Below are 26,863 nucleotides of genomic sequence, written 5' to 3'. Positions count from 1 at the left end.
ACAAAAAACCTATATAAAGAAAACTACAAAAAACTGCTAAAAGAAATCACAGAAGACATAAATAGATGGAAGGGCATACCGTGTTCATGGATTGGAAGACTAAATATAGTTAAGATGTCAATCCTACCTAAATTGATTTACAGATCCAATGCAATACCAATCAAAATCACAACAACTTCTTTTTCAGAAATAGAAAAACCAACAAGCAAATTTATCTGGAAGGGCAGGGTGCCCCGAATTGCAAAAAACATCTTGAGGAAAAAAAACGAAGCTGGAGGTCTCGCACTGCCAGACTTTGAGGCCTATTATGAAGCCACAGTGGTCAAAACAGCATGGTATTGGCATAAAGATAGATATATCGACCAATAGAATCAAATAGAGTGCTCAGATATAGACCCTCTCATCTACGGACATTTGATCTTTGATAAGGCAGTCAAGCTAATTCACCTGGGACAGAACAGTCTCTTCAATAAATGGTGCCTAGAGAACTGGATATCCATATGCAAAAGAATGAAAGAAGATCCATATCTCACACCCTATACAAAAGTTAATTCAAAATGGATCAAGATCTAAACATTAGGTCTAAGACCATAAAACAGTTAGAGGAAAATGTAGGGAGATATCTTACGAAACTTACAATTGGAGGCGGTTTTATGGACCTTACACCTAAAGCAAGAGCACTGAAGAAGGAAATAAATAAATGGGAGCTCCTCAAAATTAAACACTTTTGTGCATCAAAGAACTTCATCAAGAAAGTAGAAAGATAGCCTACACAATGGGAGAAAATATTTGGAAATGACATATCAGATAAAGGTCTAGTATCCAGAATTTATAAAGAGATTGTTCAACTCAACAACAAAAAGACAGCCAACCCAATTACAAAATGGGAAAAAGACTTGAACAGACACCTATCAGAAGAGGAAATACAAATGGCCAAAAGGCACATGAAGAGATGGTCAATGTCCCTGGCCATTAGAGAAATGCAAATCAAAACCACAATGAGATATCATCTCACACCCACCAGAATGGCCATTATCAACAAAACAGAAAATGACAAGTGCTGGAGAGGATGCGGAGAAAGAGGCACACTCATCCACTGTTGGTGGGAATGTCAAATGGTGCAACCACTGTGGAAGGCAGTTTGGCGGTTCCTCAAAAAGCTGAGTATAGAATTGCCATACGGCCCAGCAATACCATTGCTGGGTATCTACTCAAAGGACTTAAGGGCAAAGACACAAACAGACACTTGCACACCAATGTTTATAGCAGCGTTATTTAGAATTGCAAAGAGATGGAAACAGCCAAAATGTCCATCAACAGAAGAATGGCTAAACAAACTGTGGTATATACATACGATGGAATATTATGCGGCTTTAAGACAGGATAAACTTATGAAGCATGTAATAACATGGATGGACCTAGAGAACATTATGCTGAGTGAGTCTAGCCAAAAACTAAAGGACAAATACTGTATGGTCCCACTGATGTGAACGGACATTCGAGAATAAACTTGGAATATGTCATTGGTAACAGAGTCCAGCAGGAGTTAGAAACAGGGTAAGATAATGGGTAATTGGAGCTGAAGAGATACAGACTGTGCAACAGGACTAGACACAAAAACTCAAAAATGGACAGCACAATAATACCTAATTGTAAAGTAATCATGTTAAAACATGGAATGAAGCTGCATCTGAGCTATAGGTTTAGTTTGTTTGTTTGTTTGTTTTTGTTTGTTTGTTCATTTTTTTTTTACTATTATTACTACTTTTATTTCTTTTCTCTATATTAACATTCTATATCTTTGTCTGGTGTGTCGCTAGTTCTTCTAAACCGATGCAAATGTACTAAGAAACGATAAAACAAACAAACAAACAAACAAAAAAACATGTGGTTTTGTAAATAAATTCATAGTTACCTTTTCCTCTAGAAACTGTTTCATGCATTGTTCTAAATTCTCTGGATCTTGTAATGTAATCACCAAATTTGAAAAATGAAAATATGAGATCAAAATATCCTTAAGGTTTCTGTATATGTAAACAATATGCAGGCAGAATAAATAAGTAGATTTAATAACTTTTGGTTATCCTCTCAGACTATTTAGCACCCAATAATATTATGTTATATAAATGAAATTCATTTATCCTATATATTCTCCATGGAAATTTATTAATATTTATCAATATTTTGCTATTTCAAAGAACATTACAATCATGACCTTGTTCACATAACATTTCACATGTTTGATAGCATATTGGATAAATTCCTAGAAGTGAAATTACTACTTGTAAGTTTGATAAAAGTTGCAGATTACCTTCCTTAGAAGCAGTGTTAATTTGCGCAAATGGTTTTATATTTATATTTATATGGAAAAAATGGAAATGGACCTCTATCACACATCATATTTAAGGATTATGAACTGAAATATGACAGCAAGACTTTGACACATAAACATATATAGTAGAATGCATTTCTGATCTTGGGTCAGGGAAGGGTTTCTTAGGCATGAAAAAATTATCTGAAATTAAAAAAATTGATCAAAATATACCATAAAGTTACAAAGAGCAATAAAATGTGAGAGAAGACCTGTTTTTGGGTGGGACCTTATGATTAGGCTGTTTCCATGGGGATGTGACCCACCCAGTTGTGGATGGAAACTTTTGAATAGGTTGTTTCCATGGAGATGTGTCTTTACCCATTCAAGATGGGTCTTAATCAATTACTGGTGTCCTTTAAGAGGGGGACATTTCAGAGAGAGCACTGACATTTGGAAACGCAGAAGGTAAAACGAGCAAGGAGAATCCAGAAGGACACATAAGAGTTGAGAGGCCCGCTTGAAACCAGAAGCCATGAGAAGACAGCAAATATCACCTTGTGCCCTCCGTGTGATTGAGGAACTAGAATGCCAGCTGCCTCTCCTCCGAGATAAGATGTCTTCTTGTTTGTGCCTTAATCTGGACATTTTCATTGCCTTAAATAGTAATTTGTAACATATTAAATCCCCTTTAGAAAAACCAATCCATTTATCGTATTTTACATTCTGGCAGCTTCAGCAAACAGCAACATTTATTTTGAAATATTTTGTGAGGATATAGCCTCTTTACTAATGACACTTCTGCACATTATTATTAGCATCCATTGGTGGCTTTCACTCCCCCATATCATCTCTTTTTATTACTTCATATTTAAGTTCAAGGAAGAAATTTCCCTTCTCATTTATTTAAATCTGAATAGAGTGGGTATCAGCAAATGATGCTCTGAGCCAAATCCTGCTCATTGCCTATTTTCTATGAGTCATGCTCAAAGATTTTTTAATTATAATTACTTGAAAGATAATTAAAAGAAAAGTATTTTGTGAGATGTACCATTTTGAAACTATTGTGTACCCCAGAAAAGCCATTTTCTTTCAATCCTGCTCCATTCTTTTGGCGCTAGATCTGTTGTTTAGGGTAGAACCATTGATTAGATTATTTCCATGGAGATGTACACCGAACTGTGGGTGTAACCTTTATATTAGATTGAGATATGACTCTGTCCATTCAAGTTTGGGTCTTGGATAGTTTACTGGAGTCCTTTAAGTAGGGAGATATTTTGGAGTTGCTTCAGAGCCAACAGAGATTCCCAATTTTACAGATGCTTGAAGTGCTGACAGAAAGAGCAGATGCTTAGTCATGGATGTCTGGAATTGCAGTGTCCAGCAATGTTGCCATGTGTCTTCCCCATGTGACAGAGAATACTTTTATAAATCAAGGTATATTCCTCTGTATGCTTTTGTTAGAACATTTCTATAGCCTTAGAATTGGAACTTAATAGGTTTCTTTTTAACAGCTGCTTCATTTCTGGTATAATGTAATCTGAAAGCATTTAGTATATTTATATGAAATACAAATTATAGTGTTAACAAATGAAATTTGATTGGAATGCATGTATCTTCATTCATTTACGTGTTTCCTGTGGCTGCTTCTGTACTATCATGGCAAAGTTGAGTAGTTGCAACAAGAGAGGACATAGATTATATGTAGCATTCTACCCTTTCATTAATGTGCACTGCTGTTTGTCCCATTACAAATCATGATGATGTCCTTATAACTAATTCAACAGTGTTTGGGTGCCATGCATACTGCCTTACCCCAATTTACTTTCTAATACTTGTGTAAACACTTCATATAAAACCAAGAGAAGCAGAGAAAATGGTATTTGAATGTCACATCTTTATGGGACAGTGTAGTGTGGATTATTTTATTATTGAACACAATCACAAAACACTGTTTGTGTAATGACATTCAGATGTGTTTAAAAAATACAGTATACATTAACATTACCAGATTAAGTCTTGCCCAAAATATCCCTAACTCAAGGGAAAGAAATGGCCAGAAATTTAGAAAATTTTTAGCAGAATATCTCATTATTGCAGAAATTCTTCATTAAAGCATAAAATACAAACGAGTTTGCAGCATATAATTTTCAGAGTGGCTTCTTTGATGGCCAAACAAATTAAGTCATTTACCAAATGTGAGTGAGTTAAATTTGGTTTTATAAAAGCCATGTAACAATGTTTGTAGTGAAAACAAACTTGTCTAATGGTATTAGGTCATCCAGAGTAAGCCTATTTCTCTCATTCATAGACATGTATTACAAAAATAATTTATAATTAACACATTTTGAATTTTAAAATAAAAATTTATGGAAATTTGTCCAATTTCTTGTTATACAAGTACCTACATGGATCTTTGATTAGCCCTTGACCTGCTCACCTGAAAACCTGAAGCATGAACTTTCTGGCCCTTGACCAAAAGTGTTTGCCTGCTCTTGTTATAGACTCATTTTTCCTTACGTTATTCAAGGGTTATAACTCATTTTGTTATTATGCATTTTAATATTAAGTCGTCTCAATATTGGTCAGTTGCAGTCTTTCCAAACTGGTTTCATGTCCTTTTGAAATGTCTCCAGGAGTCTCTGAGCACTTTTTAACATTCTGGTACAACTAGACGGCCCAGGGTCAATCATACTCTCCCTGCCCAGCTCTGCAATCAGCCATCTGTCTTGGTTCCCCAAATGGAGAATGGCATCTAGAAGCCAAAACCTGGGCTTCAGTCTCAATCGATACTTCTGCTTTGTCATTGCTTTTATGCTCTTTCATCAGAAATTAGGAAATATGAAATGATGTGATGTGATTTCTCTCAGTATCCTTACTGTTTGAGCATTTATAAGATGTAAAAGACTGGAATTGATTCTGTGGAGTGGAAGAAAAGAAGAATTCATGGTATCACAATAATATTGGCCTTTCCAAATCTCTCCTCTAGTTTGCACTTTTAGTTGATATTTTGGGCCGATCATTATTGAAATAGAATTTCAATAATAGAATTTGCATTCTCAAATCTTAAAATGCAAAGCTTTCAATAAGCATTGGAAAAGTCATAGAAACAAGAAGACTAGTAATGTCTCATCTGCAACTAACACTATGTTACTATTGGTGTGCATACACAGCAAATAAATGCATTGTTCTGGTTACTTCATCTATTTGCTTAAAGGCCACAATTGTGGTACTGTCTTCTTGATGCCGATGTCAATGACAACAGGTCCAAGTGTTCATGATTGATAATTACAAGCTGAAAGAAAGAGAGAAGAAAAGGGAGGTAGATTGGCAAACAGAGTGAAGGTGGGAGGGAAGAAAGAAAGGGAGAGAGAGAAATCAAGGAAAAACTCTCAAGCATTTCAAAAGGCTTCTAAAATCATTTGGCTTAAATAAACTTCATGTTATGAAATCAGAAATTGTTAGTTGAGCTATTATTTTTTTCTAAATAATCTTCCAACACTGTTTTCTACTCTCTAGATATACAACCCTCACCAAATGGATTATTGTCTTCATTTTCAATTACTGTAAGAAACAAAATACAGGTTGAACATTTAAAAGATTCAATTATTCTCAAAATAAAACCTATTTCCTTACAAGTAAAGGTGTGTATATTGAGAGGATTAAAAATCTCCCCTGGGATATAATTTGATGTTTACTGGAAACCTGAGAATCATTAGGAAAGGGCACCTTATGTAGACAGGAAATGATTAAAAACGGGTAAGGAGTGTTAGAACAGGCTATAGACAAATGGCAATTATTGTAGATATGAAAAAGATCTGATGAAATCTCATCCATAATGTCTGCATCTAAGAAAACATCAACAGTAGGAAGGCATCATTTAAAAAAGACAACCCTGGGCTTTGGAAAAGAAATTTAAATACTTAGTGGATTTGGAAGGCCTCTGGAAACTCCTACAGCCAATATCTCCCTCACTAATATAAAGAAGTGAGCTGGGTGATATTTAGAGTAGAATGAGATAGGACAATGTACACCAAGACTGTGATAGCAGACTAGGCATGAGCACCAGCTGGCAAAGGTAAGGCTAAAAGTTATTATTAACCCTTCCTCATGTCCAACCAGGACTGCCCCAAGAGATATTATTGTACCTTTAAAATATACCTTGTTATTGCTTTCATATTTGCGAAAGTTAGGTAAATGTGACTACTGTGTACTCACAGTTCGTTTATATTTTAATTCAACATTTTTATGGACTCTGACTTCCCTGGAGCAACGTGACATTCTTTTCCTAATGTCAACAAGCCCACAAGAGCTTAAATTGCCCTCAGATGTCAAACAAACAGAGGTAATCATTGATTCCCCACAACACATCTCATTGGCCAAAACTAACTTGGTAGAAAATATTTATTCCTCAGCAACACATCCCCCTGGAACATTACAATTGTGTCAGGGGATGATTCTGCTTCATCAGCTAATCTTCAACAGTGAGTTCTCCCAGGGTGGGTCAAGATCCTCTGTCAGTCAGTCTGCCTTCAGTGTAACAAATATACTTAGTTTTTTCTCCTTAATTTCCTGTTCCTCTCCCTTTTCTTTTGGACTTCAATGAAAACATAAAAGGGAGTTACAAGACATCTTTTTTCTCTATGCAATCTGTTTCTCTTGTGTTCCTCAAGGAGACACAAGGTATATACGTCTTGCCAATGCTGAGATCCTGCATGAACTCACCTCACATTATCAATGTTGTATCTGAAGCACGAGAGTTAATATAATTATTTTTCTTCTGAGTCTATGAACGATTGGTAGGTTTAGTTGAACCTAATAAATAGCAAAAAAGGAATGGTTTTCAGAACATTTGACAGGGTAGTGTTTGTTCCCTTTTCTGAATATTATGAATTTCTGGAATCCGTGCCCTCTTTTGTGGTATGTGTAGGTAGCAGTATTATAGAGTGTTAGGAGGTATGCCAATAAGTAAGTCGCATTTTAGTCTTTGTCTTTCTCATTAACTCTATCTCCTACTTATGAACTTCTCCTCCATTTTCCCATGCAGGTAGTGCAAATTCTCCCTCACCATCCTCCAAAATTGAATTCTCCAAGGTGCTTCCTGGAAAATTTGAGATCCCAATGTCAAATGGCTCTCCGTACTCTTTTTTAAACCATTTTGTGATTTGTCAGCCAGGATATTCTACCCTGAATTCTCCATAGTTCATGTTACCTTGACCCAACTTGTAGTGAAGAAAATTCTACTCTTATAACATTTGTCTCTTAAGTGGGGGTCATGTAACACTCCACAAAGGACAAATTCTCTTCTGGAGGTTGAAATAAAATTTTTATTGAAAACAGGACAATTTATTACTGATTTTGGTTCTCAGTTTTTTGGTGTGAATAGCAGAGTTTCCTCTGTTGTTAAACTGAAGATTTCCTGGTCCCACTCTCCAGAAATTCTGATTCTGCTTATCTATTTTAGGGCCCAGAACCATGAGAAACCCAGATTATTTCAATACAAGCAATTTCCTACTCTTACTATGCAAAGCAGAAATCTGTGACTTCCTTCTATTGATTGATTGCATTAGAGTTTGAATTAAATGTGTTTCTTAGATACAGTTTAGACAAACCCATATTCCAAGGTTTTTGACAGTTCTTTTTTTTGGTGTGCACAAAAATTTAAAAAAAATAAGTAACTGAATTCCAGGGCAGTTGTTCATAAATCTAACAATGTTATCAGAACTCCTAGGTTCTGACATTTAACATTTAAGAATACACATCTCAGGCAGAACTAATAAAGTAATGTTTTGTAGGTCTGATTTTGGGCAGACATGTCTTTAGTTATTAGTTTCCTATTTTTGTACCTTTCTCATTTAGATTTATGTTAGATTTTTGTTTATAAAATCTTCTATTGGAAATTGTTATAACAATTACCATATAATACCTTAAAACTATAAAGGTAACATTTACAAAATAAAACAAACTGTAACTACCCAGGTAGAAAATTTTCTACACTCATTTGAAATAGCATAACATATTCTAAAGCCTCAGACACTTCCTTGAAATACAGAATATTTATTTTCTAGGGGAAAATCAGAAATGAAAAGTCTATTTATAGGGAATAGAGGTGGTTCAGTGGTAGAATACTTGCCTTCCATGTGGGAGACCTGGCTTTGAATAGTGTACTGGGCAACATGCCCCCAATAAAAGCATATTGATGAAAGAATTATTTCTTTTTATTGTTTACATTGTAAATTACCGAGACTCCCCATGGTAAAGTAATTAAAAGAATCTTGTTTCTATGCTGTGCTAGTTGGAGTAATTTGTTTAATCTTTCTGTGCCTTAGTTTCTTCCTCTTTATGTTCAGAAACATGATAACATGTCTCTCATGGTGTTTCCGGGAAAGCTGTTTAACCTCTTACTGTGTCAGTTCCTCCATCTTTAAAAGTGATAAAAACAATACCTACTTTGTTGTGTTGCTGTGAAGATTAAATAATTAATATACATATATACATATACATACACATAAGGTATTCACTGTGGCAAATGAGTTGATTCATATAAGAAATTTAAATGATGTCCAGCCTATATGAAGTACTCAATAATTGTTAGTCATTATTAGAACCTAATAAATATTGAAAAGAATTCCATCTATTTTTTTGTAGGTGAACAATTATGGACATTGATACATATTTAATTAGCTTTAAAGGTTGTTATTTTGATCGTTCTATAGTTGATATTGAGCTACTGGAAAATCTAGATGATTTTGAAATTAGAGATGATGACGTCTTCATAATCACATATCCAAAATCTGGTAAGTTTGAGAAATGAAGCCACCTGTTGTCAGTCTCCATTCTGGATTTTTAACACATATATATATATTTATATAATATTTTTACATATCAACAACAGCTTAGCTTATATTTAAACAACTACTTAGGATTTGAACAATTACATGAAATTCAAATCTCTAGATTATAAGACCAGTTTCAATGTATATATTGTGATTTCTGGTGATGTACTATTTGAATCTATTACATACCCTACAAAAGTCATTTTTAATCCTATTTTGTGGGTGCAGTTGTTTCTTTTTATCCTGATTCAATACTATCAGACAGAAGACTGTTGATTAGATTATCCCACAGAGATAAAATACCCATTTGCAGGTGTGACCTTCTGATTAGAGAAAGATGTGACTCCACCCATTCATTCCAGGTGGGTCTTTACTAGTTACTGGACTCTTTTAAAAGAGGAAAGACTTTGGAGAGAGCGGAGCTGTCAGAGTAGACCTGATGTGACATTGGGGAATGAGACAGAAACAGCTTGAGTGCTAAGCAAGGACTCACAGAATAGCCAGAAACTGAAGAGAACAAATCTCCAGCCCTGGCAGATGCTAAGTTAAGAGATGCAACCCAGAGTTTTGTCTCAGAGCAGCTATGTGAAGGTCTACAGACAACTAGAGAGGAAACCAATGGCATCAGAAACTGTAGCAATGGAACCAGGAACAAGGACCAGGAGACACCAGCCCAGGCCTTCCCAAGTCATTGTTTCTTGAATTAAAGTATCTTTTCCTGGATGCCTTATGTTTGGGCATTTTTATAGGCTTAGAAATATAAACTTGCAACTTATTTTAAATCCCTTTTTAAAAAATCATTTCGTTTCTAGGTATATTTATTTCATCAACTGAACAAAGTAATATAGAAAGAAAATAGTAGCCTGGCATGACCAGTTCATTTAAATAAAGCCAAACCTTAGTACAGTTACATTTCATCACATCTAGGTTCATTTAAGTCGAAATGGCATTATTCAAAACATTGACATGAGTTTCCCAAATCCCTTCATAGCTAATGACCAGGGTTGATTGGTTAAGAAACCAAGAATTAATAAGAACGCTGCCATTTTCCCCCCTTCCCCTAATGTGTAATGGGAAGTCAAATGCTATCTCTGGGCATTTTGTATTAAAAAAAAAATTCATATGTAGAAACCTGAAAATGTTGAGTAGCAGAGAAGGGAGAGAAATTGAACACACTTTCATATTGTTTCAAAGACACATCTGGGCCTTGAGGTATATTTTTAAAAGGTACTTTTCTGAGAATAGAGACTAAGCAGGGGTAGTCACAGAAGATGATGGAAAGGGATCTTACATGGAATATAAGGAACACAGAGAAGGAGCCAAAGAATTAACGTGAATCACCTCTACCATGGAGTCAGAACAGTCATAACTCTTCAAAGTGAAAAAGTACTTGATTTACTCTTCATTCAGTTTTATGTGAAACAGAAACAAACAGGAAAAAAAATCTGGACAAGTTACCAGGCATGCTTAGAAAACTTATAAAGAAAAAAATATCTCCTAATGATTTAAGATGGATGGCATTATTGTTGAAATTAAATTTTAGAAATTAATTCAGAGTTGAAAACAAGGTTATTTATCTTGACAGGTACCATCTGGACTCAGCATATATTAAGCTTGATTTATTATGAGGGACATCGTAACAAAATCGAAAATGTGGATACCCTTGACAGAGCCCCCTTCCTGGAATACAATTCACGTAAAGTGGACTTTAGCAAGAGACCATCACCTCGCATCTTCAGTTCCCACCTCCCATATTATTTAGCACCAAGAGGTCTCAAGAACAGAAAAGCTAAAGTATGTCATAGAAATAATTTTTTGTCTCATCTCCATGTCTTGTTCTTGGCTCCACTGATCTAAAGTCTTCCAAATGTTGTGGTTTGATATTGCTCTGAAAGGGTCATTCACAGTTATATATATATATTTTGTAGACTGTATAGCAGAGTCACATTTCATTATTTTTCCATGTGAGTATCCTGTTATTGCAGCACCATTTGTTGAATGTTTGTTTTTTGTTTGCCTGTTTTTTGGAAAGTGCATGGATCAGAAATTAAACCCAGTCTCCTGCCTGGCAGGTGAAAATTCTACCACTGAACCACCCTGACACTCGCTTATATATGTATTTTTAATGTGTTAAGTATGTTTATGTTAATTATGTTTGAAATTATAAGTTTATACCTATGTTCGGCCACCATATACATTATTTTGCAATCTAATTATGTAACCTATAGCCAAAAAAAAAAAAAACCTGTCATGTCAGCACAGGAAACTTCATTTTTCTAAAACAGAATGTTATTGTATAGTTGTCCAGTATTTAACATGTATTAATGCAAAGATAGGTTTCAGCAAATGTATATATTATGTTGTAATAAACATTCCTATAAGTATTTGCACTTTGTAATTCTGGTTAAATGTTTCTCTAAAAATGGAATTTTCAGGAGAAAGTGTCCAAATATTTTATATATTGGTAGATGTTACCTATTTGCCTTTGATATTGTTATATATGTTAACATATTTCATTAAACAGCATGTAGGAATGTTTCTTTCCTCACGGGCTCACCAATAAGTGGAATTATCAATCTCTGTGAATGTGCAAGTTAAATAAATCTTATTCTTGAATAATTTGCATCTCTTTTGATTTTAATAAAGTTGAGTATTTTTTATTTTAATAAAATTGAGTATTTTTGGTGTATTTTTAGACCTATAAATATCTTCTATATTCTTTACTTAGCTTTCTTTAGTTTGTCTCTTATTTAATGTTTTAGAAAAAAGCATTTACATGGGACAGATATTTTTCCAATTAATGGCTTAACTTTAAAAATTTTGAAAGCTTTTAATATTATGTAACCGATCTGTTAATCTTGCTTTTTGGCTTCTGGCTCTGCTGTTTTGCTAAGAAAAGACTTCACCACTACAAAGATCATGCAGATACTTTCAAGGTTTTTTCTAATTAAGTCTATGCTTCTATCTTTTACTTGATTTATTTATTTATTTTGCATGGGCAGGCACCGGGAATCGAACCAGGGTATCCAGCATGGCAGGCAAGAACTCTGCCTGCTGAGCCACTGTGGCCCTAATTATATTATATATATAATTTTATTAATTATAAATTATATCTGATAGTATATGTGATGTGAAGTATGAATATTGCACTATATTTGCCCAAAAGGTTAGCCAGCTTACCTAACATAATTTATTGAAGCATTCCACTCTTTCTCTATTATTTTGAAGACTACATTTTGATATAGTAAGTTTCCCCATCTTTCCTTTCTGATTCTGCATTTTTTATTCCAAAAAAAAATTTTGACAGGACTAAACTGGACCAATTCTTCAGTATTTTAAACACACCATCATTTAAACATTTTCCTATCTTATAAGTCACCTCCTCCATCGACTTCATTTTCTAATATGTTAATTTCCCTAATGACTTTTAGATGTTGATTTGAATTGATTAAGTATAAGGTTACTTCTGAGACAATTATTAGCCTTGCAATACTCTAACATTCAGCGTCATTCATGGATCTATTTTTAATCAGGTCTACTTTTGTGTCCTCCAAATAGGTTTTTCATTGTTCTTCATATACTGCTTCCTCACATGTTAACTTAGTTAACTCGTAGGTTTTGGTTTATTTTTAAATTGCAATTATGAATTAGAGTTTTTTCACTATTTTCTTTTCTATTTATTTATTGCTTTTATAAAGAAAAAGGCATTGGTTTTGTTATGCTACTATAACTAGTCCTCCTAAACCCTTTTATTAGTTTTATTAATTTTTGTTTTATTCTCTCAAATTTATTTCATCATACTAAAATAATAATAAATTTGATTTCTTTTTACATTTTAATATGTATACTTAATTTTTCTATTTCTTACCTAAAATCTGTGAAAAATTGATTAGTAGAAATGATTCTTAATAATATTCTCTCATCCTTGATTCTTGAGAATTTTCAGTAAAGTATTTTTGTTTGTTGTTTTGTTTTGCTATTGGATTCTTATGTAAATACTACTGAGAATTATTTTTCCATTCTTAATTTAATTGGGGATTTACTTCTGTTTATGCTTTATCTTAGAATAGGTATTAACATATCAAATGACTTTTTGTCAACTCTGAAGATGTCATGTATTTTTTCCCCGATATTCTATAATGAAATGAATTCCATTAATTAATTTAATAACGTTCTATTTCCAGAAAAAATCCTACTTTCTTATAGATAGTAGAAAAACTTTACATACTGCCATAAATGTTTTGTTAATTTTCACACAGAATTTTTTAAATCTGTAACTATTAAAAAATTGATCTCTAATTTTTGTGATTATTCCATCTTTATTTGCTGTCATTGTCAATGTAATTCTCATCTGGTATGACAGCCTTGAAGGCTTTTTAAATTTTTCTAAATTCTAGAGTAGTTTAATAATATAAATTAACTGGATTTGTTTATTTGATTGAATTCCATTATAAATACATCTGGTCAGTTTATCTGCTGGCTGCTTCCTCTAAGCATTTGTTTTAATTTTATTTTTAAAGCTAATTTTTTCTCTTTCATCTAGAAAACCAAAAAAATTAAGACATGTTCTTTCATCATTTAATGAATTGATGCTAACTCTATATTATCTCTTTTTCATTCTTTTTTTTTCAAGAAAGAACAATTTAATTGCTAGTGAAAATCTACTAAATTTATACATGTATTTCAGACAGAAATTTTTAAAAAAAGGCTTGATTACACAAGGGAAAGCATAATTGCCAGGATTGATTGCCCAAGATACACTTTTATTCCTTAGGAATAGATGATTAAATTTCTTTGTGAGAAAAGGAAAGGGCAGCCTTATCTGCTGGCCATATTTATTGGTAGGTATTTGCAGAGATGTCCTTATGACTTACTATCAGTCATTTGCTTCTTATGAGCAAGCAATTCACTTCTGATCCAGGCACAAACAGCCTGGTAAGAGGCAGCTGAAGATAGATTCATATCTACAAGGACTGACAAGGAAATGGGTTCTTTCTATTTCCCAACTGTTCTAGTTTGCTAGCTGCTGGAATGCAATATACCAGAAATGGAATGGCTTTTAAAAGGGAGAATTTAATGAGTTGCAAGTTTACAGTTCTAAGGCCGAGAAAATGTCCCAATTAAAACAAGTCTATAGAAATGTCCAATCAAAGGCATCCAGGGAAAGATACCTTGGCTCAAGAACGCTGATGAAGTTCAGGGTTTCTCTCTCAAGTGAGACGGCACATGGTGAACACAGTCAGGGCTTCTCTCTCGGCTGGAAGGGCACATGGCGAATACGGTGTCATCTGCTAGCTTTGTCTCCTGGCTTCCTGTTTCATGAAGCTCCCCGGGAGGCATTTTCCTTCTTCATCTCCAAAGGTCGCTGGCTGGTGGACACTCTGCTTCGTGGTGCTGCAGCATTCTCTGCTCTGAGTTCTTTTTCATTCATTTTTAATGATGTATGTTTTATTGTCTCTTTTTTTCACATTAAAAAAAAATCATCAGAATTTTTCTGTTTTATTATCTTTTCCTCCAAAGAACTACTTTAAAAAAAATAGGGTTTTCTACTTCATTAATATATATTTTCTTTTATTTAATTATTGCCTTATACTTTTATTGCATTTATTTTCCTATCACCTCTAATTGAATAATATATCTGTTCCCAATATTTATATTGAAAATGTTAACATTTTAAACTGTGGATAGCCTTTTGAATCTAGCTTTAGATATAATTTGTTAATATCTAAATAATAAGTAATCTCAGCTTTCATCTTCTAATTTCTTCAAGTTATTTTGAACATTTTTGTTTTCAAATGCTTATATAGTTTTATTTTTACTTTCTCAATGCTGATTTTAGTATTATGGCACTATCATTAGATAACAGTATTGTAAGAGTTCTAATTTGGGGAATTTACCGAAGTTTTATGGCCAAAAACATGGTGAATTTCTCAAGATGTTCCATGACTTAATTATAAATTACTTATATTATTTTCATGGGGTAACAATGCAGAGATATATGGAATGAATTTTGTTCTCTGAGTTACTCATTTCCTTTTATCCTTTTATCTGAAGTTAGGTGTGTATAAGTCTACTATGATTATTACTACGTCAAAATCTTTAGACTCATCAGATTGTGCCGTCAAAGTGACTCTTTTATGCCACTCAGTTTACAAAGATTCCTGTTCTGTTGGACGTCGCAAAAAATTATTACTTCTCATATTGAATCATTTGACCTTATTTTACTTAACTTCATATTTATATTTTCACTTATTCTCATTTTTCTAGGATTTTGTCTGATTTCAATACTATTTTCACTGCTGTATACTTTTACAAGCTCCATAATTTTGTCACTTGTATGCTTTTCCTTCAATGACTATTTTGCTATTATGACATATTCTGCTTGAACATTCTTGAACATGTACCTAGTACACACCCACACTTCATGAGCTTGCCTACAATATACACCCAAGAATATAATTTAACCATAGAAAAAATAACACTAAACTTTCTAAGATGATTTTTTTTAAGAAGACAGTCATACCAGTTTATGTAACCAGTAACATATTGCTGCTTATTTTTCCTCATCCTACAGTACTTTTGCCTGTTAGATTTCTTCATTTTTGCCAATCTGGTAGTTATAAAATAATAGTTCAACTGGTCTCAATTTGCATTTTCCTAATTAGTAATGAGATTAAGTACTTTTCCATAAGTTTATTGACCATAACTATTTCTCCTTCAGTGAACAATCTGTGACTTTTCTTAATTTTCTGTTTTCTTTTTATTGTTGATATGTTTTATATACATATAATTTATTACGTGTGTTTCTTCTCTCACATTTTGTTGCTTTTTGTAACTTTCTTTATGTTATATTTTGATGGATCGCATCCTTAATTTTAATATAGTCAAATTCATCCAGTTTTGTTTTAAATATTTTTTCTTCTTCCTTCCCTGATCCAAGAAGAGAAATATATTATAGAATATATTTTCATACAGCAAAGTCTTGCTGTCGTTTATCAACCCTTAATCTTTAAATATGATGTGCAATAGAGGTTTCAGTTTCATTGTTTTCCTTATATATGTCCATTTGCCCAAACATTGTATAGTAAATAGTTTCCCCTTTTCTCACTGATATCCAATGCCATCTTGACTATAAATTGAATATCACATAATTCTCATGAGGGTAAATTGACACAGCTTCTGTGGAAGGTAATTTGCGATATTTAACAACTTTACAAATGAATAATTTAACTTCTAGGAATTTACCCAATATGTTATCAAACATGAAATGTCAGGCGAATAAAGTTGTTACTGCAATGCTCTTTGTAACTGCAAAATCTTGATAAAAACCTAAATTACCATGGATAGTAGATAAGTTTCATTCATATAATGAAATATTATTCAGGTGTTAAAAATCTGGAGGATAACCAAAAATTGTTAAAACTACTACTTTATTCTCCCTACAGATTGTTTACACCTACAGAAACCCTAAGGACATTTTGATCTCATATTATCATTTTCCAAACGTGGTGGCTACATTACAAGCTCCACAGAATTTAGAACAATTCATGAAACGGTTTCTAGATGGAAAAGGTAACTATGAATTTATTTAACACACAATATGTTTATGAGATAATGTTGCCATTTAGCCAAATTCTCAAGTGTACAGAACACATTTGGAGGAGATGGAGAAGGGAGATAGTGGGTGGGATGCAGATGAGTGATGGTTACTGTCCATAAATTTATTCTGCCACCCGAAGATCTTTCTATTCTTGGGAGGACCACTTTAGGGGTTGTCACACTTGTAAAGACATATTTTTTCAGAAATATTTTTACCACAGAATCATAAACATTCAGACGATCTAGATCGTATCTCTAAATGTTCCAGAACAGCTAATGTTCATAGTGGGTGTAGTTAGTGTGCCCTGCTATGGGCCTGTGGTAGACCTTATAAGGTGGCGGTGGAACTCTCACCACCAAGGAGGGTGGGTTGGTGTAAGAGGATTGATCTCACCCATTTGGAAGATTATATTTAGTTTCTGTCCTTTTGTTGACAGGTAGTGCTGCTATCCAGAGATTTTAGAATAGAGAATAGGAGGAGAAATGGAGACTTGTTTTCAGATGGAAGAAATAGGAAAATAGGAAAGATCTTACCTTAAAGAAGTCTTCAAAATTTGGTCTATGGTTTCTAATCTCTGTATTGCTGCTTTCCTTCATATACAGTAAGTTTTATGGGCGTATTCCTATAAAAAATCAGGAAATTGTTTCCAGGGACTAACCATCAAAAAGGAATGGATGACCAGTATTAGGGGCTTTATTTTCCTTTCTGAGTATTCCGAAAAAGAAAAGTTATTGTGCAAAAACTGCAACATCTTTATCTCATTGCATGTTAATTTTTCCCACAGTGCTAGGAAACCATTGGTTTGATCAGAGGATGGTATGACCACAAACACGACTTCAATATTCTGTTTATGAAGTATGAAGATACGAAGAAGGTAAGATGAGAAGGTTATGTTGAAGAAAATAATCATTTCCTTAAAATTCTTTCTTCTCTTGTTTAGTGGGAACCACATTCTCCTGTCTTGGTCTCCTTCACATGTAAACACTCCTACTCAGGATTCTTTCTGGTCTCCTAATTTCTTGCCCACCTCCTCAGGGCTCTCCTCCAGGCCTCCTCTCACAATGTGCAAACTTCTTTTATGATTTGTTTCTCTTGGATCCTCTTGCAGCAATAGAGGCAAACCCAGATATCCAGAGCAGTCAGATATATAAATAAAGAGGAGGGCACTGTGGAGCACTGGGGTGAGAAGCCACTACTAACACATGGCTCCTTATTGCTAGAGGAGAATTTGTGCCCTGTTATGCAAGCTCTTCCTGTCCTTAAGAGAACCAGGAAATACAGATTCCATTAAGTGAAATCACTTAATTTATAAATATTGTAAGCAGATCAAATGTATCTTAAAATGTTGTGTAAAACAAAATGAAACACATTTGAAGGTCACTCTCCTGTGATCTGACTGATGTGTTGATTCATTCATACCTTATTTTTTCAATCCTTTATTTAAAAATATTGAATGCCTAATCCATGGCAGGTACTGAATCATAAGAAAAAGAAAATTAGCTTCTTTATTCATACAGTTAATAATCTAAGAGGGAAGAGAAATGTTTACCAGACATATTGTTTATTTCAAAACTATTATTAATGTTATGAAGAAAAGTGCAGGTATGATGTCATTATATGCAACAAGAAGACTGGATATAAGTCAAGTGTAATTGAAGACATTTTGCAAAAGAAGTAACATGGGAACTATGAAGCTAGATTTATATGAGTTAACAAAGGCAGGAGAGCTAGAACAGCTTCCAAACCAAGAAAGCCGTATGGAAATTCCTTTGAGCAGGAATTTTCCTCCTTTATGGGTCAGAAAGCAGTACGTCACAATGGTGAAAGATGTAGATGAAGAGGTGTGTAGGAGCCAGATCATACAAAGTCTAGAGGTTATGTCAATGATAATGATTTTTTTTAATCCTAAAAGCAGTGAGGTGCCCTTCAGGAGTTATAGTAGGGTAACACTATAAGAGAATTAATATTTTTGAATATCATTTCTGTTAGTGGGTGGAAATGTGATGATAGTGAATATGGGCAGACCAAATAGAGAGCAGTGTAAATCCAATGAAAACCAATCATGCATTGGATTAGAGTGGTATTATGGGAATCTGAGAGAATGCAAGTTTTAAGATGCAATTAGGAGGTAAAAAGGAAAGGGATCACTTTTAGGAACTAAAGAAAGAGAAAGCAACCAGGAGACTTACCAGATTTTTTATTGATTTATCTGTGTAGATGCTGCTGTACATGAAGTCTTTAGGGAACATTGAGGAAGGTTAAGTTTAGATAGAGAAAATTCCAAGGTTGGTTCTGACATGTGGATTTAATGTGATGTAGAAGCATATAAACGGATGGAATAAGTAGAAATTACAGGTTTAAAGTAAAGAGGTCTGGAATAAAGATATTAATTTGGGCATCATCACTGTATAGTATATAATAGAAATCATGAATATGGATAAGATAGAGGAGGTGTTGGTGCAAAGGGTGAGAAATAATGAAGAACTGCAATAAACTGTTCAGAGATTTTCACATGTCAGATTAGGATTGAGAGGTGAATCCACCTTGGAAACAGAAAAAGGAACACAATCAGAGAAGTAGAAACAAATGAGTATTATGGTGACATGAAAGTCAAAACAGTGACAAAAAAAGGGAATGGACAGTATTTCTAAGGCTGCCAAGAAATTCAGTAAGAACGAGAGTTTAAAATGTCCCTTGAATTTAGTGACATGAAGTAGTGTGACACGTAGTAAATCCAATTAGAGTGAGTTGGGGAATAATTTGGCATATCCCAAATCTACATCATCAGCCCAGATCCTTGACACATGCATATCATTGCCCTCTGCATACCTAATCTGTTATCTAATATTGGGACTTCAAACAAATCCCCTTCCCTGAAGAGGCTGCTTCTCTTCCTATGATTGCCTAGTATTTAAGTGGTCAAATCAGAAACCAGATTTCATCTTTGATGACTCCTTCTCCTTAACAGCTTCATTCAGTCACCAAATCAATGAGTCATTCCTACCTTTGTGGAAAACAGAAATTATCTCAATCCATATTTCTCCTTCCCTAGGCCAGGTCACTGTTATTTCTTGATAAATTTCTACAGCACCTGCCTAATCAATCTACGTGTCTCTAATCTCACCTCAGTCCATTTAGTCCACATTCTTCAACCTGAAGAATTCTTTTCAAAATGAAAGTCCATTCTCTCCCTATTTTTATAAATTCCTTCATAATAATTTTTGTGCTTACACAAAAGCATTAATGAACAACAGAATTTACTGAAAATTTGGACATTGACATCACAGAGTAAACTATACAAAGTGTGAATACTTATTATCTGTTCCATATTTTCCATCTTCAATATTACTTTGATTTTACCTTTCGTCAAATAGCCATAGTTTAAGTATTTTAATCTAGGGTTTTCTTTAGCCATTCAAAGTCTTTTTCTTACTATAAAATAGAAAGAGTATTTTTTACCTCTGCAAAGAAGCTTGACCCTGTGGGGTCAACTCAAGTTTTTAAAGCTCTTTCTAAGGATGCCAGATTTCTGAATTAAACAAGCATGCATCAATGTTTTAGAAAAATTTGAGATCTTCCCGCCAAATGTTTAGCCCCCTGCTCACTGTACAAACTGTCTATCAGAAGGAGAGACACCTTTACCACCTGCAAGGAAGGGGATCTCACTGAATGGAGGTTGGCAAAGAGCTTAACAAAGACTTTCAAGAAGAACAGCAGTCCCAGTTCCCCAGCCTACTCCCTGGTTTGCAGGTGCTGTGGTCAGCAGACAAAGCCTAATCCCCACAGGCACTGTAGAGTGAAACATTACTCACACAAGAAGAGGAAGACAAGTTTGGCTTCACTGGTAGGTGTTGGTCCTCCTTGGTCAGTGCATTTCAATCCAGGGAGATAGATCATTTATGCACCCCTTGTTCTTGTGGAAGGATGCTGCTCCCTCCCCACCAGGAACAGGTGTACCAGCAGGATGAGCTGGTTGCCTTGAAAGGTCTTCAGTTAATGTTTACATACTAACAGAATTCTGAGTGCAGCATTTATATGTGGGTGAAAGGGGAGCATAACTTGCTCTCAGAGCATGCCCCCCCACACACACTTCCCTTGTCTGCTGCTTTACTTCAATATGTTTTGGTAATTATGCCTGATACTGTAGTATGCCTGGTTCTCCCATGGTTACTCCACCAGAAAAATTCAAGCATATAAAACATATCTCAGAAGATTGGGCACATTTCTCACTGACTTGGAGGTAAAAATATCCCCAGGACCATAGGACCAAGCAGAAACTATTCATGCTGTCTTGTTCCATGTGTCCAGCAATAATAGTTGAGGGGAAGGTAAACTGCTGATTTTCTCTTTTGTTTGTAGATTTACCTTAAATGTAGTAGAATGCTGCCATTTAATTTCAATGATGAAATTCTGAAAGTACTGCTTTTATCTATTCAATTTTAAGATACACCCATCCTAATATACAGTAATTCATGTGTAGATATACCTATAAAATGCAAGCACACATGCAGCAGGGGATGTGTACAAGAATGATTACACTAGAATTGTATATAATGGTCTAAAACTTGAAGCATTCCAATTTCTCAATTGTGATGGAATTGGTAAATTAAGTTAGTATATTCATACATTAGAATACTATACAGCAGTAAGACATAAAAAATTACCGATATATGTGGAAACACTAATGAAACTCTTAGTCATTTTATTGATACAAAAATCTAGAAGCAAAAATAAATATTTGGTTTTCCATTTAGGTAATGTATTAATACAGAGCTAAATTATGCTTTTGAGAGCTTAGTAGCAAGCTGGAGAAACTAAAGTCAAAAGCATGAGATTAATTATCACAAAATTTAAAGATAGTGTTTATCTTTTGGGGGAGAAAGTTTTATGATTAGAAAAGGACATGTGTTTGGGGTGTTCTGGAATACTGGCACTGTTCAATTTCTTATATGCACGTCAGAGTCGTGGGGGTTCACTTTATAGTAATTCTTTAATCAAATATTTTACTGAATTTACTGCATGTGTTTTAGTTTAAATGCAAAAATTTTTAAATAATTTTATTTATCTAAATATAAATGAGATCCTATTTACTGCCACATCATTGTAGAAAATGAAATATAGTGAGAATTTTTAAACAATATTTTTATTAACAGATCTTCTCACACATACATTCCATACAAAGTGCATAATCTGTGGCTCACAAGATCATCACGGGTGTGTATTCATCACCATGATCACTTCTTACAACATTTGCAATATAGTGAGAAATGTAATTTTTCTCCTGCTATGATCTTTTTCCTCATATGGCATAATTAGCTGAAGTTTTCAGGGAAGAAATTTTACATATCTGATTCTTTGATGGAATAGACTTTGGAGACTGAAGTAATAGGGTGGGAAATATCTTGCAGGAAGAGTTTATTATTTTGTGGGATATGCTCAGATTATGGGCAGTGATAGGTGATAGCATCAGGGAATGGCATATATGCTAAAGAACCATCCTAAGTGGACAGTTTTAGAGACTTAGAAAAGTCTTATTTCTGCAAGTTCTTAGGTCTGTTGCTTCTTTTTTTTAAATTTTTATTAATTAAAAAAAATTACAAGAAAAAAACCACAAACATTCCCAACACATGCTCATTCTGCTCTACACATACACTCAGCAATTCACATCATCACATAGTTGCATATTCATCATCACCATCATTTCCTAGAATGTCTGCATCAATTCAGAAAAAGAAATAAAAACACAACAGAAAAATAAAACGAAAACAGAAAAAAAATAATTTACATATCATACTTCTTACCCCTCCTTTTCATTGATCACTAGCATTTCAAACTAAATTTATTTTAACATTGGTTCTCCCTATTATTTATTTTTATTCCATATGTTCTACTCATTTTTCAACAAGGTAGATAAAAGGAGCATCAGACACCAGGTTTTCACAATCACACAGTCACCTTGTGAAAGCTATATCGCTAACAATCATCATCAAGAAACATGGCTACTGGAACACAGCTCTGCATTTTCAGGCAGTTTCTTCAAGCCTCTCCATTACATCTTGAATAACAAGGTGACATCTACTTAATGCATAAGAATAATCTCCAGGATAACCTCTCGACTCTGGGGTCTCTCAGCCATTGACACTTTGTCTCATTTCACTCTTCCCTTTTTGGTCGAGAAGGTTTTCTCAATCCCTTGATGCTGAATCTCAGCTCATTCTGGGATTTCTGTCCTACATTGCCAGGAAGATCCACACCCCTGGGAGTCATGTTCCACACAGACAGGGGGAGGGTGGTGAGTTTGCTTGCTGTGTTGGCTGGAGAGAGAGGTCACATCTGAGCAACAAAAGAGATTCTCTTGGGGGTGACTCTTAGGCCTAATTTGAAGTAGGCTTGCTTGACCTATTCATTGTGGGGTTCATATGAACAAACCCCAAGACTGGGGATTCAGCCTATAGCTTTGGTTGTCCACACTGCTTGTGAGAATATCAAGACTCAACTTGGGAAGTTGAGTCTTCCCCCTTTCTCACCTGTATTAGTTAGGATTTTCTAGAGAAACAGAATCAACAAGAAACAGTTGCAAATATAAAATTTATAAAAGTGTCTCACGTGACCGCAGGAACGCAGAGTCCAAAATTCACAGGGCAGGCTGTGAAGCCGATAACTCTGATGGATCGTCTGGATGAACTCCATAGGAGAGGCTCACCAGCAGAAGCAGGAATGAAACCTGTCTCCTCTGAGGCCTCCTTAAAAGGCTTCCCATGAGTAAATTAAGCATCACTCTTTGTAGAAGACACTCCCCTTTGGCTGATTACAAATGGGATCAGCTGTGGATGCAGCTGATGTGATTATGATCTAATTCCATCAAATGTCCTCATTGCATCAGACAGGCCAGCACTTGCCCAACCAGATAAACAGGTACCACAACTTGCCCAAGTTTACACATGTCCCTGTCCATGACAGTCCAGCCCTTGTCAACTTGGCAGTTATATATATATCTATCATGTTAAACCATACTTAATTTCCAAATGAAAACAATAGAGCACAGATTTTTGCCTTTTACCTGACAATACTCAATTGTCCTGCATATACTGGAAACACATAAAATCTCTCCAGAATGGGGTGCAAATTCTTGGGCAACATTCATTCTTAAACTTGTTATCTTACAACTTAAATAGTATAGCATGAACAAAACAACATTACAGTCTTTGTTTCTATAACTGATCACGTGGTCAAAGTTCATATTTATCACTACCTTCTTCCACTACCCATTCCATGTTCCCTTTACCGTCAGCAAGCACTTCAGCTGGCCATGGTTCTTTGCCTGGTGGGGTGACCTAAACCTTCATTCCTGAAGTTTCAGAGCTATTAGTAGTCCTGCCTGGATTGCATTGTTGCAGTTTTCCATTGATTTTAATCACAGGGCATGGAAGTACTAAAAGACTCCCTAAGGGATCTCCTATATTCCACGAAAAGTCTTCTTTACCTCCATTATGTAGTTGCAGTCCTACTTCCTTCTGATAGTCAGGGTCAGTCACACCAGACAATAATGTAATCCCCTTCTTGGCTTGTTGATCAGGGGGGTAAATAACCCAAAGTGATGAAGTGGCAGTCTTAACTTCCAGTTCAGTGGAATAATTGTTGCTTCTCCTGGAGAAATCACACCCCATTTTGGAACTAAAACCTGTAGACCAGCAGAGCTCAGGGTCACAGGGACAGGAAGCAAATATTTTCCTAGTGGATCACTAGGGGTAATAGTGAGGGGTACCACACCCATTTCCACCCCTTGGTTCCTGTACCCATGGATCCTGGCTATGGGAGAAATAGCACCATATGTGGACACTGATTAAGAGCATACACAGCTTCCTGGAGAACATTACCCCAGCCTTTCAAGTTTTTGCTACCTAGTTGGCACCGTAATTGAGTTTTCAGAAGGCCTTTCCACCGTTCTATCAATCCAGCTGCTTCTGGATGATGGGGAACATGGTAAGACCAGAGAGTTCCGTGAGCATGTGCCCATTCCTGCACTCTATTTGCTGTGAAGTGTGTTCCTTGATCCAAAGCAATACTATGTGGAATACCATGATGATGGATAAGGCATTCTGTAAGCCCACGGATAGTAGTTTTGGCAGAAGCATTGCGTGCAGGGAAAGCAAATCCATATCCAGAATATGTGTCTATTCCAGTTAGAATAAATCGCTGCCCCTTCCATGAAGGGAGTGGTCCAATGTAATCACTGCCACCATGTAGCTGGCTGGTCACCTCGGGGAATGGTGCCATATCGGGGGCTGAGTGTGGGTCTCTGCTACTAGCAGATTGGGCACTCAGCAGTGGTCATAACCAGGTCAGCCTTGGTGAGTGGAAGTCCATGTTGCTGAGCCCATGTATAACCTCCATCCCTACCACCATGACCACTTTGTTCATGAGCCCATTGGGCAATGACAGGAGTTGCTGGGGAAAGAGGCTGAGTGGTAGTTACAGAACGGGTCATCTTATCCACTTGATTATTAAAACCTTCCTCTGCTGAAGTCACCCTCTGGTGTGCAAAAATTGTCAGGGATGAATTGTAAATGTCTTGAAAGAGTTTTCTGTCGTGTGGATTTTTTCAATATCTACTATTGAATTATGATCACTTAAACAGTAAAAATCCTTGTATTCATTAGTTAAAATTTGCTTGTGTGGTTCCTAACTAAGTGAATGTCAAAATTTGATGGTGCACAGGTGGTTCCATGATAGAATGCTCACTTTCCATGGAGGAGACCCAGGTTCAATTTCTGGCCCATGGACCTAAACAAAACAAAACAAAATTTGATGGTAAGTGGACCAATTAAAAATGTAAATAATAGTTGCATATTTAAGATAAAATCATTAAAAATGAGAAAAATATGGGTAAATCTGTTTATAATTTTAGAATGGGGAAACATTTTTGAAGCATAAAAGCAATGGAAGAAAGTAAAAAGAAAAGTTTAGTAAAGTCATATTCATAAACACAACAGGAGAACACCATTCATAACAACAAACAAATTGAAAACAGTCGAATGATAACTAGGTCAATAGAATAGAAGAGAGATCCTGTATGGAGAGCCACACAAGTACAGAAAGCTGAATTTGGTCAAATATGTAAAAACAATTCCATGGAAAAGGCATGAATTTTTGAACAAATGTTGCACGTGACATTTTAGAAAAAAATATTGAAATTTGACCTAAATCTCACACCTTGTAAAATTCACTCAAAGTGCATTGGAGATAAAAATATAAAGTGTAAATCTGTAAAAGTTACAGAAGAAATAGGAGAAAATCTTCATGAACTTGGTACAGGCAGCAAGTTCTTAGTCATAATACTGAAAGCCTGATCTAGAAAAGAGAAATATAAATTGGACTTCATCAAACTAAAAAAAAACATTGGGAGTGCAAAAGATCTCATTAAGAGGATAAAAGGAAAATCCACAGCCTTGGTCAAATATGTGTACATCACATCTTCCGTAAAGGACTGTATCCAGGATATAATGAACACTTTAATCTCAACAGTAAGAAAAGAAACTGTCCACCTGGAAAATGGACAAAAGGCTTAAACAAATATTTAATCAAAGAGGAAGATGTGCTGGAAAATAATAATAAGTGTACCATTATTAACCATCATGAAAATACAAGTTGAAGGTACTATGTGATGTCACTATACACTTATTAGAATATCCCAGCTTAAGAAAAAATACTGACAATACATTGTGCTGACAAGGATGCTGAGCAACTTGATCTCTCAAATATTGCTGGTGAAATACAAAATATTACCACCACTTTTGAAGACAGTTTAACAGTTTCTCATAAAGTTAAATATACACTTATCATGTAACCTAGCAATACCACTTTAAGATATTTATGTTAGAAAATAAAACTTATATTCATATTCAAAACAGCAATGAATGTTACTAGCAATATTTTTAATGACCCAAAACTAGAAGTATGCCAAATGTCCTCCAAAAGATGAATGGATAAACAAATTGTAGGATACCCTATGCAGTGGAATTCTACTCAGTAGTAAAGAAGAATGAAAGATGCACAACTTGGATAGATATTAATAGTGTGAAACTGAGTGAAAAAGAAAGTGAAACTCAAAGGTTA

The 26,863-nt window shown here is 34.8% G+C and overlaps 1 pseudogene across 1 annotated transcript; it reads left to right on the top strand.

The window, feature by feature from the left end:
* Window positions 1-8,969: 8,969 nt before the first annotated feature.
* Window positions 8,970-26,097, top strand: LOC143683400 (amine sulfotransferase-like; annotated as a pseudogene). The gene is made up of 5 exons (XR_013175428.1): window positions 8,970-9,108; window positions 10,733-10,941; window positions 16,593-16,719; window positions 17,532-17,621; window positions 25,981-26,097. The product of XR_013175428.1 is annotated as an amine sulfotransferase-like (transcript).
* The last annotated feature ends 766 nt before the right edge of the window (window positions 26,098-26,863 follow it).

The sequence above is a fragment of the Tamandua tetradactyla genome, chromosome 5 (genome assembly GCF_023851605.1).
Source record: "Tamandua tetradactyla isolate mTamTet1 chromosome 5, mTamTet1.pri, whole genome shotgun sequence".
Classification (NCBI taxonomy): Eukaryota; Metazoa; Chordata; class Mammalia; order Pilosa; family Myrmecophagidae; genus Tamandua; species Tamandua tetradactyla.
The sequence above is the reverse complement of the archived record's forward strand: the minus strand, read 5'-3'. Positions and strand labels throughout refer to the sequence as shown.